This window comes from Castor canadensis, chromosome 16, assembly GCF_047511655.1.
Source record: "Castor canadensis chromosome 16, mCasCan1.hap1v2, whole genome shotgun sequence".
Classification (NCBI taxonomy): Eukaryota; Metazoa; Chordata; class Mammalia; order Rodentia; family Castoridae; genus Castor; species Castor canadensis.
In genome coordinates, this window is record NC_133401.1 from 31682154 (window position 1) to 31699152 (window position 16999).

Below are 16999 nucleotides of genomic sequence, written 5' to 3' on the forward strand. Positions count from 1 at the left end.
CAAGGGACATTAAAAGTTTTACTTCATTCACCTGTGACTTAATTTAAGCCTCGCCACAGGCAGGGTCAAAGATGTGAGCATCATTTGCAGAGAAGGAGCCAGTGTGTCCTGACTGCATCTAGATCCTGTTCTCAGGATCTGAAGGTCACTGTTTTAGAGAGAGGCCCTGAGAGGACACAAGAGGTAGAACCTGACACCTTTTGCCTCACCTGACAGCATCTAGATATAGGGATGTCCCCAGAGAGCAGGCAGCCCAGGGCCACCAAACCCACGGTCTCAGGAAGGATAGGACAAGTTAAGCCCCAGCAAGCAGCACAGGATCAGCTGGTGCATCTCTGTGGTCAGGGAAGACAGGGCCAGGTAGGAAAGGGGAGGGAGACTGGGCTGTAAGCAACTCTCTGGCACTGAGCAGAAAAGTTACTGCTCACATCCCCATGAGAGGTGACCACAGCTCTCTGTACAAGAAGGAAGATATTCAACATTGTTAGCCTCAAGGACAGTCAAATGAAAAACACAGTGAGGTTGACACCTGTTCACACCCACTAGGATAGCTATAATCTTTTTTAAACAGTAAAAGTGTTGGTCAGGCTGGTGGGGATGAAAGTTGGCGCAAACACTTTAGAAAACAATCTTAGCTAGGCATGTTGGTGCATGCCTGTAATACCAGCACTGGAAATGCTGAGTCTGCAGGATCACAAATTCAAGGTCAGCCTAGATTACATATCGATACCCTGTCTCAAATAAAAAAAAAAAAGAACAATCTCACAGATATACAAAATGTTAAACATTGAATTTCCATATTACCCATGTATACCATGTTAGACTTTTTTTCACCATGACAAAAACAACTTAAGGGAGGAAGGATTTATTTTTATTCACAGTTTTATAGGTTTTGTCCATGATTGGCTGGCTCCATTGCTGTAGGCCTGTGGTGGATCAAAGTTGTTTACCTCATGACACCTAAGAAGGAGAATGGGGAAAGAGGAGAGAGCAAGATATAGTCCCCAAGGACAAGACCTCAGCTAGGCCCCACCTCCTAAAGTTTTCATCACCTCTCAAAAAAAAAAGCTACTGGGTAGGGAACAACCCTTCAAAAGATGAGCCTGTGGAGGATATTTTATACTCAAACCATACACATAGCTAAAATAAATAATACTATAAATTAACACCCAAAATTACACATAAACGTTTATAGAAAGATTATTCATAAGAGTGAAAACTTGGAATGATCCAAAATGCTCATTAGTGAATGAATGAATAAATTAAATGTGGTATATCCAGACACTGGAATATTATTTAGCCGTAAAAAGCATGATACATTCTACAATACCCTTGTGCCATAAAAAGCTTAAGCTAGGTAAGAAAAACCAGACAGAAAAGCCACATCCTTCATGATTCCATCCACATGAAGTTTGTGGAATAGGCAAATCCATGCAGATGGGAAGTAGAGTAGTGGTTCCAAGTGTTTGGAAAGAAAGGGGAATTACAGCAATTGCTAATGAGTTTCTTTTTGATGTGGTAGAATTAAATAGTAATGACAGTCACACAACTTTGTTGACCCTTGCATAACATGGGGGTTGGGGTGTTGTCTCTGCACAGTCATAAAATCCGCACATAACTTTTGACTCCCCAAACTTAACTCCTAACAGTCTACTTCTGACTGGAAGCCTCGTTGATATCATAAACATTCAGTTAACACATAAGTTATATGTTATATGTGTTATCTACAATGGAAAACACCAAGAACCACATAAGATCACTTCTACTGTGATGCATGGCTTTCTAATGAAAGGACTTGCACAGCAGCAATGATGTCACATGGCATTTTATGAGTATGTCACAACACTTGAGCTTACCGCAACAGCCACAGAAGGTGGCACAAAATTATTACACTAGTGCACATGTGCTGTGGTGGATTTTGTGCAAGTGTAATGGAAGACTTCATCTTCATATTTGTTTACACATCTCGATTGCAAATGGTGTCATACACAGTCTGCAGGTGTTTGTGTTCATCACTTTTGGTAAGCTATAACTTTAAAAAATAGATGTGCATGTATTTTGGAAGAGCACAGTAAAAAAAGACTATTATCCACATATATTTAATGTATTAACTTTTTCTTAACTTTTTCAGTATTTCTAATCTATGTAGTTCATCTTTTGGGTTTTCTCAAAGTGCCAAAAATCTCCCAAAAAAATAATTGTGTGTGGACCTGAGTAGTCAAAACTCATGATGGTCAAGACTCAACTGTGTACCAAAACAATGAGTTGTACATTGTAAAATCAATAGTATGTGAATAAAACATACTTGTGTATATATAAATTAATTAAGAAAAAGTGAGGACATTCCAGAGCTTATCACTGTTGAGAAAGCACCACTAGAAAAATGACCTCAGGTAGAATTGGCCACCAAAGGAGGGTCCAATGAGGCTGGCTAAGTCTCTACTCACCAGATACTGTAGTCCCCTCATTGGAATATGATGGCAGTATGGCTGTCCACAACAGAAGTAGAAAATGTGGCCAAGGGAGGTGATTGCTTTGGTCACAAAAAGTGCTATTTACAACTGAGAAATTTTATATGAGATCAGTGTCTCAAACTTGGCAGTATTAACATTTTATACCAGATGTTTCTTTGTGGTTAGGGGCTGTAGGTGCATAGTAGAATGTCTAGTGTTACAGTTTGAATCTGAATTGTCCCCTAAAGGCTCAGGTGTTGAAGGCCACCTTTGTCCCAAGGTGGTGGCACTGTTGAGTGGTGATTGGATTGTAACAGTACTAATCTCATGGATGGAATAACCTATTGATGAGTTCATATTTGAATGTGCTCTTAGAAAGTAGGTCACAATTGAAGAAGGAAGGTCAGTATAGGCATGCCTCTGAAGGGAATATCTTGTCCTCAGACCCTTCCTCTATGACTCTCTCTGCTTCCTGGCCACCATGAGGTGAGCAGCTATCCTCTGCTATGCTCTTCCACCATGTGACTGCCTTACCACAGGCCTAAGAGCAATGGACTACTGTGCGAAGAATGTCGGACTAGCAAGAACAAGACTCAAACCCAGGTGGTTGGAGGAAAGGAAGATTTATTACACTAGCGGGCCAGCACTCTGGATCTCTTCAAAAATGGAACCTGCCCCGCAGCCTTGAGATGCCTCAGAATGCAGAAGCAAGCAAGCGGGAAGAACAAAAGCAAACATGGCAGTTAGCCTCTCACTAGGCAGTTACAACATATCATACTAGCACAAGGTTACAACTTACCACACTAACGCAAGGTTGCAGCATACCATGTACTGGCTGAGGGAGGGAGCTTGCCTTCAGATCTTTCCCCTGGGTTTCTTTATCATTCCCTCCTCTTACTCTTCATAATCCCTTATGGTCATTTAGGGGGAGTCATCTAGGGGCAGTCTTTGATATTGCCTCACTAATTGCAATCTAACAGCATTCATCCAGTTACAAATGAACCTGGTGAGGAGGTTTATCACACAAGGCCCTAAGAGTAATAGCATAAGGAGCACAGTAAGTGGGCCCGCTAGGGGTTCTACCCATGGGGACCAGCTCTTCCATCCTGTATTCCAAAATGTTTCCTTGTTTCTTTCCCTTGCCTTGATCCTCTCTAGTAACTGGCATGCATTTTCTCTCACTATCCCTGACTGGTTTGTATAGAAGTAACATGCTTCCCCTAAAAACACACAAATTCCTCCTTTTTCAGCAGTAATGAGGTCTAAGCTTCTGCGGTTCTGTAAGAGTACAGCTCCCAGTGAGTTCAACTGATTATGTAGGGTGATGATGCTCTGTTGTACTAATCCTAAATCCTCATGGATTTGTTCAGACAGCTGGCTATGTTGGACTTGTTGGAAGACAATAGTGGTAGTTCCTGTGGCCGTTGCTCCTGCCAGGGTGACTCCCAGAAGTACCAGGAGGAGGATGGGGTCCCGTGGGAAATGTGTCTGGCTGTCAGCTTATTGGTTTAGGTATCAAGCAACTTCAGTCCCAGAAAGTATGTCCAGGTCTGGCACTAAGAGAACTAGGGCACAAGCCCCTCCCCCCAGGTAACAGGTGTGAATCCTTCTCTGATAGGCAAAGTAAGTCCCATCATGTGCTTTGGCTCCTTTTACTAATCTAGTAAATTGTTTTTGTTGCCAAAGCATTTAGTTTCTCCAATTATTTGGATTGCTGGGCCTGTGAGACAGGTATTGTCATTTTGGGTTGAGTTGTCCAGGCCCAGCTCATGTATCTCAGATATGTTAGTCAGGCCCACCCTGGCATATGACACTTGGCCAGCCCTCAGGCAAATCCATCAGTCTGTGCCTAATTCAGGGTCTGCTCATTGTACTAGCTGGTGGCTGCTGTTTGCCAAAGCTATCATTTTAATGATAGAGGTGTCGGGGTGTAACGGGGGCTGATCAGTCCCATCTGAGGAGGGAGGGAGGATTTGCCCCTGTGCCCAGGAGTCCAAGGAGTTAACTTTACTAACCAGAGAGAGACATTTGCTGCTTTTATCTCAAGCCTAAGGATCTTTAACACTGCAGGGTCTCCCCAGTGATTTTTGAGGAATCCTCCCAGCCTGAAGACCCTAGTTCATCTAGGGTTGTGGTTCATCTATTAATTGGAAGAGGTCTCCCTTTCCTGCTACCTGTGCCTTAGACTGCTCATTCATGTTGAAGAGGTTTGAAGATAGCCTCTGAATACTGACACCCTGGCCTTTGTGGAGACCCTTTCTAAGCCCCCAGAGAGGCAAAATAGACACATGACCAGTGTCACAGAAAGGACCATGAAGGCCCCCCACAGTCATCCCAGTTCTACAGTACTCAGCCATACACATTGAGTAAGTGATCTCTGGATGGGCCAGAGCAAGTCAGGGTAGAGGGCCCCAGTTGGGCCCATCTGGTGGCCTCCAGGCCTGGGCAATATCTAAAGGAGACAAGACAAGGGCCTGAAAAAGGACAGATGGTGCAGTTAATTAATATAGTTTCCTTTTGTCCTTCCAAGAGTTTGACCTCCCATATCAGTTTATGAGAGACCCCAGCTGGGTCTGGAGGGTTTGTGAGTTATTTGTTATTCTTACAGCTGTTAGTGGAATCAGCAGTTCTGTCTGAGGCCTCATCAGCACTCCCTCAGGTCAAGGTCAGTTTCTATAGCTGCTCAGGGTTGGCTCAGGTTTCCACTCCTGACCTGGATCCTCCGCTGGCTTGGCGTGCATGTGGTGAATCCACAGGTTCATTCCTGCAACCTTAAGGGCTGAAGGAGTGGTTAGAATGACTTGGTAAGGTCCCTCCAATCGGGGGTCTAGACTCCCTCCAGTTGAGCTTTTGACCCAGACCCAATCCCCAGGGCTCCATGGATGCAAAGGCTTGAGGGTCACAGGGGCCGACTCCAGGTGTCCTAGGTGCCAGGCAATCTCCCTGGAAGCATGCACCAAGCCTTTTATGAACTTGTGGAAGCTGATCTGTCCATACTCCCAAAAGTCTCAAGCCTATCCAGGTATTAGTGGTGGCGGCCATCCATACAGGACTTCAAAGGGAGAGAAACTGCATTTTTTAGGTGTACACCTAATTTTGAACAGTACCAAGGGTAATACATCTGGCCAGGGTAGACCTGTCTCTTGACATTGTTTTGCTAGTGCTGTCTTGATAGTCCTGTTCATCTTTTCCACTCGGCCTGATGATTGAGGGTGATACTGGGTGTGCAAATCCCAGGTCAGCCCGACTGCATGAGATATGCCTTTGACCACCTGGTTGACAAAGGCAGGCCCATTGTCTGACCTGATGCTGCTAGGTACCCCTAACCAAGGAATAATTTCCTTGGCTAGCACTCTTGACACTTCTGTGGCCTTTTCCATGCATGTGGGATATTCCTCTACCCAGCCTGTGAGACTGCAGACCACCATCAGGAGGTACCAATGTTTTACTCGGTTGGATCTCAGTGAAGTCCATCTCCAAGTGTTGGAATGGGTAGACCCTATTCTTCTGAGAGAGCAGCAGGGGCTTTGGTCCCTGTCCTGGGTTATGTTGGGTGCAGCACAGGCAAGCCTTGCTGGCCGACTGAGTTAAAGTTGCAAATCAGGGAATGACCAGGTATTTGTGTAATAGTCTTTGTAGGGAGGTTTTGCCCAAATAGGTGATGTCATGTGCCAACCTTACCAGGCCTGGGGATGTCTTTTCTGGTATTAGGATCCTTCCCTCCAGGGTTATGAACCAGCCTTCTGAGTTCTCTTTAGTCCTGTTTCATAGGCCTGTTCTCTCTCTCGTGGGCTATACTCTGATCAGTCCGGGAGGACAGGGAGGGCAAAGCATACTTTGGTTGGAATAGCGTCTTCCTTCTGTACTTCTTTTGAGAGAGCCGCTACTTTTGAATCCTGTCTGCCAATCTGTTTCCTTGGCTGGTCTGGTCAGTTGATGATGACAGTGGATGATGGCAATGGCTCGGGGTTTCCACACTGCCTCTAACAATTGTAAGATTTGTTGACTGTTTTTGATTTCTTTACCTCCAGATGTCAATAGGCCTCTCTCTTTATAAATGGCCCCATGGATATGCAAGGTTGAAAAGGTGTAACATGAGTCAGTGTAAATGTTGGCTCTCTTTCCATCTGTTAGGGTGAGGGCCCTGGTGAGAGCATATAACTCTTCCCGTTGGGCTGACCAATGGTCTAGTAGCTCTCCATGTTCCAATACTTGTGTGACCGGTAGTCACTGCATACCCAGTCTGGTATCCTCCCTCGGATAGGCTCCGGCTTCCATCAGTGAAGAGCTCCAGGTCAGCGTTGGGAATGGCGGTGTCTGTGAGGTCAGGCCAGGAAGAAAAGACTTCATCTAGAATCTCCTCACAGAAGTGGAGAGGTTCTCCCTCCTCTTCTGGCAAATAAGTGGTGGGATTGAGTCCTCACTGCTTCAACCCACACCTGGGTTTCTCACCCAAAAAAAGCCTGATATCTGGCCACTTGTTCCCTGGCCATCCATCAACTGGCAGTGCTGTTGAGCAGAGAAGTTACTTGATGGGGGACCGGAGCGTGATGCATTGTTCCAGAGTCAGTTTATCTGCTTCTTGTATTAAGAGGACCATCGCTGCCAATGCCCAGAGGCATGGGGGCCAACCTGAGGCCACAGGGTCTAATTTCTTGGATAGGCTAGTGGCCGGTTCCATGCCCCAGTGGCTGGGTCAGGACGCCTAATCCTACACCTCCCTTCTCATGGATGTAGAGGTGGAAAGGGCGAGTGATGTCCAGGAGAGCCAGAGCCAGTGCCTCACCCAGGTGTCATTCAAGTTTTTGGAACGCATCCTCTTGGTCAGGGCCCCAATGCCCTATGGGGTTCCTATGGGGTTCCCCTTTAGTGCTGCATAGAGTGGCCCAGCAGTGACTGAGAATCCAGGGATCCATAGGTGGCAGAAGCCTGTGGTGCCCAGAAACTCCTGGATCTGTCTCCGGGACTCTGGGCATGGGTACCGGAGGATAACTTCATTTCTCCCAGTTCCCAGCCTTCTTTTCCCTTGGCTCAGGTGATATCCCCAGTATATGACCTCCTCTAGACAGATTTGTGCTTTCTTTTGTGAGACTTTGTATCCTGCTTCCCATAGGAATTGCAGTAGTTCTTCTGTTCTGTTTTTGCTAGCCCCCAGGGTGGGGGCTGCTAAGAGTATGTCATCTACATACTGGAGGATAGTGCAGTCTTTCAGTCAGCAGTTTTCAAGGTCTCTAGCTAAGGCCTCCCCAAAGATAGTGGGTAACTTTTGAAGCCCTGTGGAAGCCTACTCCAGGTTAATTGTCCTTTTGCTCCAGTGTCAGGGTCCTCCCATTCAAGTGTGAACAGGGGCTGGCTACCTTCCACCAGTCACAGGCAGAAGGCGTCCTTAAGGTCCAGACACATGAATCAAACTTGGCAGGGTGTATGGGTTGAGGATGACAGGATGAATAGTCTCTGTTGCCTTGTTCACCTAGTGCAGGTCTTGAACTGGTCAATAAACATTGGACCCTGGCTTTTTGACAGAGTAAAGGGGTGTTCCAGGCCGACTGTACTTCTCTCAGGATTCCCTGGTCCTGTAGGCATTGAATGGGGGGCCTGATTCCCTTCCAGGCCTCTAGAGGTATTGGATATTGACTTTGATGCACCAGGTTAGCCCTGGTTTGATGGTGACCAATATTTGAGGATGTCCTGTTGCCAGCCCAATTTTCCTGTCCTGGTCCCAAACACCCGGGACTGCTTCATGAGGTGATCTAGGAATGGTTAAGGACCGATGGGTTTATTGTCCCTGGGGGTATGTATGCATCACTCTTCTTCAAGACTGACCTCCCAAGGTTAGCACTGGCAAGGCAATCACATCAGGTGGTCCCAGATCCATAGATACTGTGGTGCCTAATTTAGAAAGTAAGTCTCTTCCCAGAAAGGAACCTAGAGCTTCTGGCACATACAGAAACTAGTGCCTGACCCAATGTCCACTGACCATGCATTCTTGGGATTCACAGAACCAGTACTTCTTGGTGTTTCCAGTGCCCCCTATAATGGTGATGGACTCCTTGGTGTGGTCATGGTAGAAATGGCCACCCCAGTGTCCAGAATGAAGTCTATTTGGTGGCCCTCAATGTCAATCTTGACCATGTGCTCCTGAGGGCCAATCAAAAGGGAGCCCAGTGGCCCTCAGTCAGACTTGTCTCCCCAGGCTGTGTGTCTCTAGGTTGCAGGCTTCCTTGGATTTGGTGGCAGGCACTGTCACTCTCTTTTTCCTTTTTTCTTGTTAGGGCACTCATTTTTCAATGTCCCTCCTCCTTACAGTAGGTGAACTGTTTTTTTCCCAGAGGGTTTCTCCATTCTCTCCTGTTGGGGCCTCCCCTCTGGCCTCCAGTCTTCCCATCTCCCTCCTTGAGAGCCATAGCCAGGATTTTTGCCTTTTTTTCCAGATATTTTTCTTTCTCTCTTTTGGTCATCTCCTCTTGGTTTACTACTACCTTAGCCACTATACTAATGAGTTGGTCAATATTGGCACCCGTGAAGTCCTCCATCTTTTGTAGCTTTCAGCAAACATCAGAGGCAGACTGTTGGACGAAGGCAGTGTTGATCATAGACCAGTTCTCAGAGGCTTCAGGGTCAAATGGAGTATACCAATGATAAGCATCGTATAACCAGTCATAGAACTGGCTAGGCAGCTCATCAGGCTTCTGTTTGACTTCACTGACCCTGATGAGGTTGGTTGCTCCTCATGTCCCCTGGCGGGCTGTCAGGATGGCTTGTCTCATGCACTGGATGGATTGGAGCCCAGTGGGAGTGTTTGGATCTCAGTCTGGTCTGCTGTCCGGGATCCTCTCATCTGCCCATCACTCCAGATTTGCAGTCTGTGGTGGAGCTTGGGTAACTAGCCATGCTCTGGCTGCTTGGTATACTCGCCAGCACTCATCAGAAGTGAAAAGGGTAGACATGAGCTGTTGGCAATCATCCCATTTGGGTTAGTGGCTATGCATGATGTTGGTCAAGGGCTCTACTACAGCCTGCAGTTCCTCTGAGTATGCTGGGGTGTGCTGCCGCCAGTTCAGGAGGTTGGTGGTAGTGAAGGGCTGGTATACGTAAATGTACTGCATGGATTCTGCCGCGTATGACCCATCAGCTTGGGGTAATGGTGGCCCAGGAGCCTAGTGTAGAGCCCAGGAACCTGGTGTAGAGGACATAGAGCTGCATCCAGGGTTCCCACCTCCTTGCTTGTCAGCCTCCCAGAGTATGGCTACCTTCCCCAATGGCTCATATCTTGCTGGGGCCTCCAGAAATGTTGTGGAAAATTGACGGACCAGCAAGAACAAGACTCAAACCCAGGAGGCTGGAGAAAAGGAAGATTTATTACACTAGCAGGCCAGCACCTAGATATCTCCAAAATAGCACCAGCCTTGTGACTCAAGGCTGTGGGGTTTTTATGCCTCAGAAATGTGGAAGCAAGCAAGCAGGAAGACAGAAGCAGATGTGGCGGTCAGCCTTTGGCTAGGAGGTTATAGCACATATTCTAGTATAAGGTCACAACTTATCACACTAGCACATCTGTGAGACAGGGGTCCACCCGGGAAGGGAGCTTTTACTTGCCTTAGAACTTTCTAGGTTTTTTTCTTTACCATATTAACTTGATTTTATCATGTACTTTTGTCACAATGATTAAAAAATGACTAACAAAGAAGACTGTCACTGAGTACTGGGGCCATTTCTGTAACTATGCCTGACCATGTGGTGCAGAAGCCTTTGGAACTGGTCTGTGAGAGGGATTTGGAAAAGGTTGGAGAATCAGGCTAGAAAAAGCTTCCAATGCTGCAAGTGAAGCACAATGGGTGATTCTGGTACGAGCTAAGACCAGAATGCTAATAGGAATTTGGACTGTGCTCATGAGGTTTAGGATGGAAATTAGGATGCAAATTGGACTAAAGGCCATTTGTGTTACACTCTAGCAAAGAACTTGTCTACTTTTTGCCCCTGTTCTGTGATGCTGAGCTTAAATGTCATAGAATAATTAATTTGATGAGGGAAACATCAAGGACAGCACAGCACTCAGGCTATGACAGGGATACTGTCGGACTTTTGCCAGACTTACAGTGAAAAATCAGGAGCAAAAAGCAAAACAGAAGGATTTAAAAGATTTGCAGTTTGGCCAGAAAAGCTGTGTAAAATTGAGGCTAGGAAGGTGCAGTGGCTGAAGAGAATAATACCATTGAAAAGAAGCCAAGGCTGGATGTGGTGGAACACACCTGTAATACCAGCACCTGGGAAGATGAGGCAGTTGAATCATGAGTTCTAGGCCAGCCTGAGTTACCTAGGAAGACACTGTCATGGACGAAGGAGGAGGAAAGAGAAGAGAAGGGGGAGGTGGAAGAGAAGGAAGAGGAGAAAGGTGAGGAGTAGGAGGAGTTGCTAAGTACATTGTAACTGGCCATACAGGGTCTAAACTTGTAAACTCTTTCTGAAAGACTTTGGTTTCACAAGACAGGATAGGGATCCCTGCTGGCATATGACCACTTAGGGAAGAGTTTAGTTTCTTCATTTTCAGCAATACAGGCACTCAGATGCTAATGCAACCTTAGCTCCCAATGGTGCCTAGCCACTGCTCAAGCTGGTAGCAGACTTTGGTGTCTTCTACATGTTGCTGGTTTTGCACACATGCAAAATGGAAAAGTTACAGGCTCAAAGAGGCTTCCACCCATATTTCAACAGACGGCCAGTGTACAATCTTTAGTAGGGTTGGAGTCCCTGAAGGAAGTCCCTGAGAGGGTATTGCACAAAGCTATAAGACTGAAACCAAATCATCAGTAGAGATGGGAGAAAGCTAGAGATGTCAAAAACATGGAACATCTGTGAAGGGAAGCTTCAGACAGCACACTGAGTCAGTCCAGCAGGAAGGTCATATTGACAGGGCTATTGAAGCTTTGGGAGTGCACGTTCCATTACAGTGTGCCTCAGAGGCTGTCAGACATTGAGCTACAGGACTTAAATATTTTCCTTACTGGGTTTGGGTCTTGCTTTAGTCCAATCCCACCTTGCTATGCCCACATTCCTCAAATTTGGAGTGAGAATGTTTAATCTGTGCCATTGTATATTGGAAGTGTGTAAGTTGTTTTTGTTTTCTACAAAGGCTTGTGGCTGACCGTTGTGTTAAGTCTCAGGAGAGAGTCTGACTTACACTTCTAAGAAATGCTGGAACTATTAAGATTGTGGGAATTGTTGGAGATGGATTAAATGTATTTTGTATGATGAGATGGACATGAGCCATAATGGCCAGAAGTTTGGATATGAAATCCTGGTCCCAGGTGGCAGTTGTTGAGAGGTGATTTTATCATGAGAATGCAAACATCAAAACGTGTAAGTTCATAACTGAATAGGTTTTGGGAGATGGGACCTAGTTGAAGGAAGTAAGTTGCTAAGTGCATGCCTTTGAAGGATATTACTTGTCCTTGGACCTTTCCTGTCTTCCTGTTTCTCTTTCTTTCTTTCTCTTTCTCTCTCTCTCTCTCTCTCTCTCTCTCTCTCTCTCTCTCTCTCTCTCTCTCTCTCTCTCTCTCTCTCTCTCTCTTTCCCTTCTTCCCTCTCTCCCCACCCAATTGCCCCAACCAAAAACATCTCCAGACATTGCCAAATATTCACAGAGGTCAGGAAAGTAGGAGACCGAGCCCCAAAGAGAGCCTGAGATTCCAGGTTTCTGGCTTCTCCAGCAGTTTAGAAGCTCCACACCCTTGATATAGCATCCGCTCAGACATGGACTAGAAGCTGAATGGCACCTGTCCCTTAGCAGTTCTGCAGTTTTTAATATACTCTTGGTGTTGCACAACCATAACCTTAATCTAATTTCAGACTAGTTCCATTACTCCCAAAAGAATCCCATTTCTAGACCCCCCTGTCAACCTCAGTAATTATGCTTTTACCTGGTATATTTTTTAACTTAAGGCTTTCAGTTAGATTTCATTGGGGACAATGTTTTCTGCTGCTTACAGAAAGTCTGAAAAACCTCTTCCTGTCTCCCGGCTACCTCCCAATGGATCTAGACTTCAGCTGTGACAGCTAAGTGTTGTTTATCCTCTTAGAGACACACTAAGCCAATGTTCTCTCAAGGGAGACTTCCTGAATTGGCCAAGTTACAAATGCACAAATGAGCCATCATTATCCCTAAAGGGCCAGTGAATTACCAAGAAAATGAACCAGAGAGGCCATGGTATTATAAGTGGCTAGTTTATAGGAAGAAGAATAAGCTCTTTTGAAACTCATTTTGTTTTCCTACCTGTGGCTTCTGCACTCACCAAGTGCTTATGTACAACACTCCCTAGACTAGAAGTCAGAGAGAGGTGATATAGAGTACAACCCTTACCCCCACTAAGGAGGCCCATCCCTGTTCCTCTGAGGACTATTTCCTGGTCCAGTTTTATTTTCAAGGCACTTACACTTCCAACAAGCATCCAGAGCATTCTATACTCAGTTAACTGGTATGTTCCCCCTGAACTGTGTGTGGCTCCTAAAAGACCAAAGCCATGTAGGTCCACTCAATGATGTGTTACCGGTCTCACTACCCACAGACTGTCTGGGACACACAGGCACACAATAAATGCCTCACCCAGTGGGTGCGTGATGCTCAGTCCCAGCCCCTGAAGGTAGGTCTTCATCTTCCCTAATTCACACCCTCCTGCTGCTTCCTTTCACACTGGCAGCTCCAGCCATCCCACGCTCAATCCCAGAGCCATGGAACCTGCTAGAATCATTTTCTCAGCCCCCATCTAAACTATAAGTGGATAATTTTCAGTCTATGCCCCTAATATACTATTGCAATGTACTTATATCAGTATTTAAAATATGGTATTAGAATTCATTGTGTGTACCAAATACATGTTGGGACAAAATAATAAGATAAAGCATTAGTATTTAATATGGTACTTCATATTAGTATAATCATACCTCAAATATACTACTGGGGCATATTTACACTAAAAAAGTTATTCATCAATTACACAAAATTCTACTTTAACTAGGTGTTACCCTGTCTTCTTGAGTGGTTTTGTTGTGCTTGTTTGATCCAGGTCTTGCTATGTTTCCCAGGCTGCTCTGGAACTAGTGATCTCAAGAGATCCTCAGGGGTAGCTGGTATTACAGGCATAGGCCACCATGCAGTCCTACCCTGTTATTTTTATTTGCTTAATTTGACCACCCTATTCCAACATGCACTATGTAAGTATATTTTATTTCTTTTAAAACATATTTTTAGTAAAATTGCATACAAAAAATATATTTAAAATTACACTAATGGGACACACTAATACTAGAAAATGGGACTTTTTTGGCAGTACCAATGTTTTGAATTCAGGGCTTTGTACTTGCTAGGCAGGCACTCCACTATTTGTCCACACCCCCAGCACTTTTAGCTTGAGTTATTTTGGGGATAGGGTCTCACTCTTTTCAATAAATGGGCCTGGCCTGCAATTCTGTTTATGCTTTGGGTGTAGCTGAGCTGACAAGCACACTGCCATCACACCCAGATGAGATGGGGATGGTCTCCCTAACTTTTTACCCAGGCTGCCCTCAAACTGTGATCCTCCTGATCTCTGTCTCCCAAGTATCCAGGATTACAGCAGTGAATCACCAGGTCAGGCTTGGGATTTTTTTTGGGTAGTACTGAGGTTTTGAATTCAGGGCTTCCTGCTTGCTAGGCAGTGGCCCTACTTCCAACCCTTTTATCCTTTAGTTATTATTCAACTAGGGTCTCATCTTTTCACCCAGTGACTTCAGACCGAGCTCCTTACACCTATGCCTCCCTCAGCTGGGATCACATAATTGAGATGGGAATCCTGCTGTTTCCCCAGCTGGCCTCAAAAAGACAATGCCCCCAATGTCTGCCTAAAGAGTTGCTGGAATTACAGGCATGAGACACTCTTCAAGGCATGAAGATTTAAATTTAACCAAACTTTCTACATTTTTATTTACTAAATCTGGGAGCATCACGATGGGACACATGTACGCTGAAAATTACTTAAGCCGATATACTGACCTAAACAAGTTTTTCAATATACTAAATCTGAAACATGTTATTTGAAGTTCAATTGGGGGTCCTTTGTGTTTTCGTCGCTAAATCTGGCAGGACTATATGGGATATGCTTGTACTATACATATTTATATTACAAATATTAACATGTAAATACGGGACACATGGTACTGACGAAGAAATCAATTCGCTGTCATCTGGAATTTGTGCACTGTAGCAGTCAAGTAGTCAAGGTCAGGAAATGATGGGGCTTGGCTGTCCCCGGAGCTTCTGAGGAAGAGACCCATTACCACAGTAATTGAATCCTGGCACCAGACTCCTTTTTAGACAGAGTCTCTGTCAAAACATGACGATCCTCCTGCCTCAGCCTCCCGAGGGCTGGGATTACAGGTGGGAACCAACATGCCCGATCTTACCGATTGATTTAAGGGCTTTTAGGGGACGACTCAGGTTTTCGCCCTCGTTTCCCTCCTCGTCCGGTACCCTGGGCTGCGTGGAAGTGAGGAGGAGGGATGGGGATGCCGGCGGTCAATCTGGGAAAGTCACTCCAGCCTGGGGTGGCAATATGGACCAAGCAGGCCTAGTCTCAGCCATGGGGACGGGTTCCCAGGGGACGGGTTGCCAGGGGCCGGGCGGCCATCCTCCCTTCCGACGTCTAGGTCTTCACGAAGTCAGCTCTGACAGAGGCAGGTGAGAGCGCTGAGTCAGACCGGATCTGCAGCCCGACCCCACACCTATGCGCCCAAGCCCAGCTGCAGGGCCTCAGCCTCGGCAGCTCTTCCCTGCTCAACCTACGAGACCAATCGCCACCCGACGACGCAGATGGGTGGGAAGTGGAACCATCACGACCAGAAGCCCCCGCGGAGCCGCCTGTCCAATGGGAGCACATGAGCGGGATTAGGGCACTCTGGGAATTGTAGTCTACAGGACTGGTCCTACATTTGATCACCCTTGGGCGCAGACCAAGGAGGTATGGCGGGCAGAAACCAGTCTCTTGGGAGTGCACGACGGGCCTTTGCGGGAGGCCAGGCCCTAAGTATTTGTATTCCGGTCGGCATGGCCTAGACTACGAAGGGAGAGAAATATCCAATAAAATCCTAAGATCCACCGTTGGGCAGACGTCCTGACCTCCGTAAACGCTCACTCCACGGCTCCCTACAGTCCCGTAAGCCTCAAAGTCTGGTCTTTAGCTGTGTCGGACATTGGGCATGAGCTTCCCAGAAGGCACCGCGGTGCTGCCCTGTCCCGTCTGTGGCCATAAACGGCACCAAACAGCGCGGGCCTTCTGGGAGTTGTAGTCCTGCGTCCCGGCCCGTCCTCATGTAGGTAGCGTTCTGGGGTTTCTGAGGACGTCATACTGTGTCTTCTAGAAGGCATGGCAGCAGGCTGAGGAGTGTGTGTAAATGAATAAGAGATACTTGTTATGTTCGTGTCTGTGTTGTTTCTGTTGATTACCATTCATAAAGGGGATTATTTGGTACTTGTTCGATAATATGTAGACCTTTTTTCCCCCTTTTCAGCTAAATCACAAATATTACAATAAAGATACAGCATCTATATTCTATTGATAATAGTTTAAAGTTAGATAACCTTGCTTGGGTTTGTGTATGTTTGTGGTTTATTATTTAATTTGGGAAACTTTCCATACTGGCAACTAAAATGGTCAGTTCTGAAAACAAAACGGAATTGAAAAAGGAGCCCTTGGATTGCCTTCTCATGTAGACCTGTTCATATAGCTTCCCAAGGTGAGGTGTCCATGTGATTGAGATGAGGCCTCCTTCCCGCCCCAGATGTGGGCCTCTCACGGGGCCATGAAGCTCAGCCAGGTACTCACAGTGAGGAGTTTTTCACACACTTTTCACAATCTGCATGACTATGTCCCCCCTGCATTGGTCCCTCCATGTTTCTGTATAGGGTGAATCCACCAGTCCCTGTTCTGTGTGGTCTTGTTGGCATGTATTTCTGAAACTTTCAGAATTTTTATTATAGAGAATTTTGAACATAGACTAAAGCAGACAGCTGAGGAAAATGAGCTTCCATGTCCCCATGGACTTATATACAATCCTCCCAAGCTATTCTGCGATTTTTGTACAATTTGAAAACATGTCCCAAACTCTGTACCATTTCATGTACTTTATGTAATTCCACATGACAAAGATCATAACATAGCCAATAATCCCATTATTGAAACAAAAACACCCAACAATAATTCCAGTCCATTTTGCTCTGTATTTTGGACACAGGGTCTTGCAAACTATATGCCCAAGCTGGCCTTGAATCCTGATCCTCCCCATGTTAACCTCCCAAGTAGCTAGGATTACAGGCATGAGCCAGTGGTGCCCTACAAGATTGCTGGGGTTTTTTTGTTGCTGTTGTTTTGGTTTGGTTTGGTTTTAGTACTAGGGTTTGAACTCAGGGCCTTCGCCTTGAAACAATTCACCCACCCTATTTTTGTGAAGAGTTTTTCAAGATAGGTCTCGAAAACTATTTCCCCGGGGTGGCCTCCAACCAAAATCCTCCTGATCTC

General features: G+C 45.9%; 1 protein-coding gene across 1 annotated transcript in view; it reads left to right on the forward strand.

The window, feature by feature from the left end:
- The window catches only part of LOC141410430 (uncharacterized), a 589957-nt gene that overhangs the window by 504786 nt on the left and 68172 nt on the right, over positions 1-16999 (forward strand). The gene's annotated exons all lie outside the window — the stretch shown is intronic.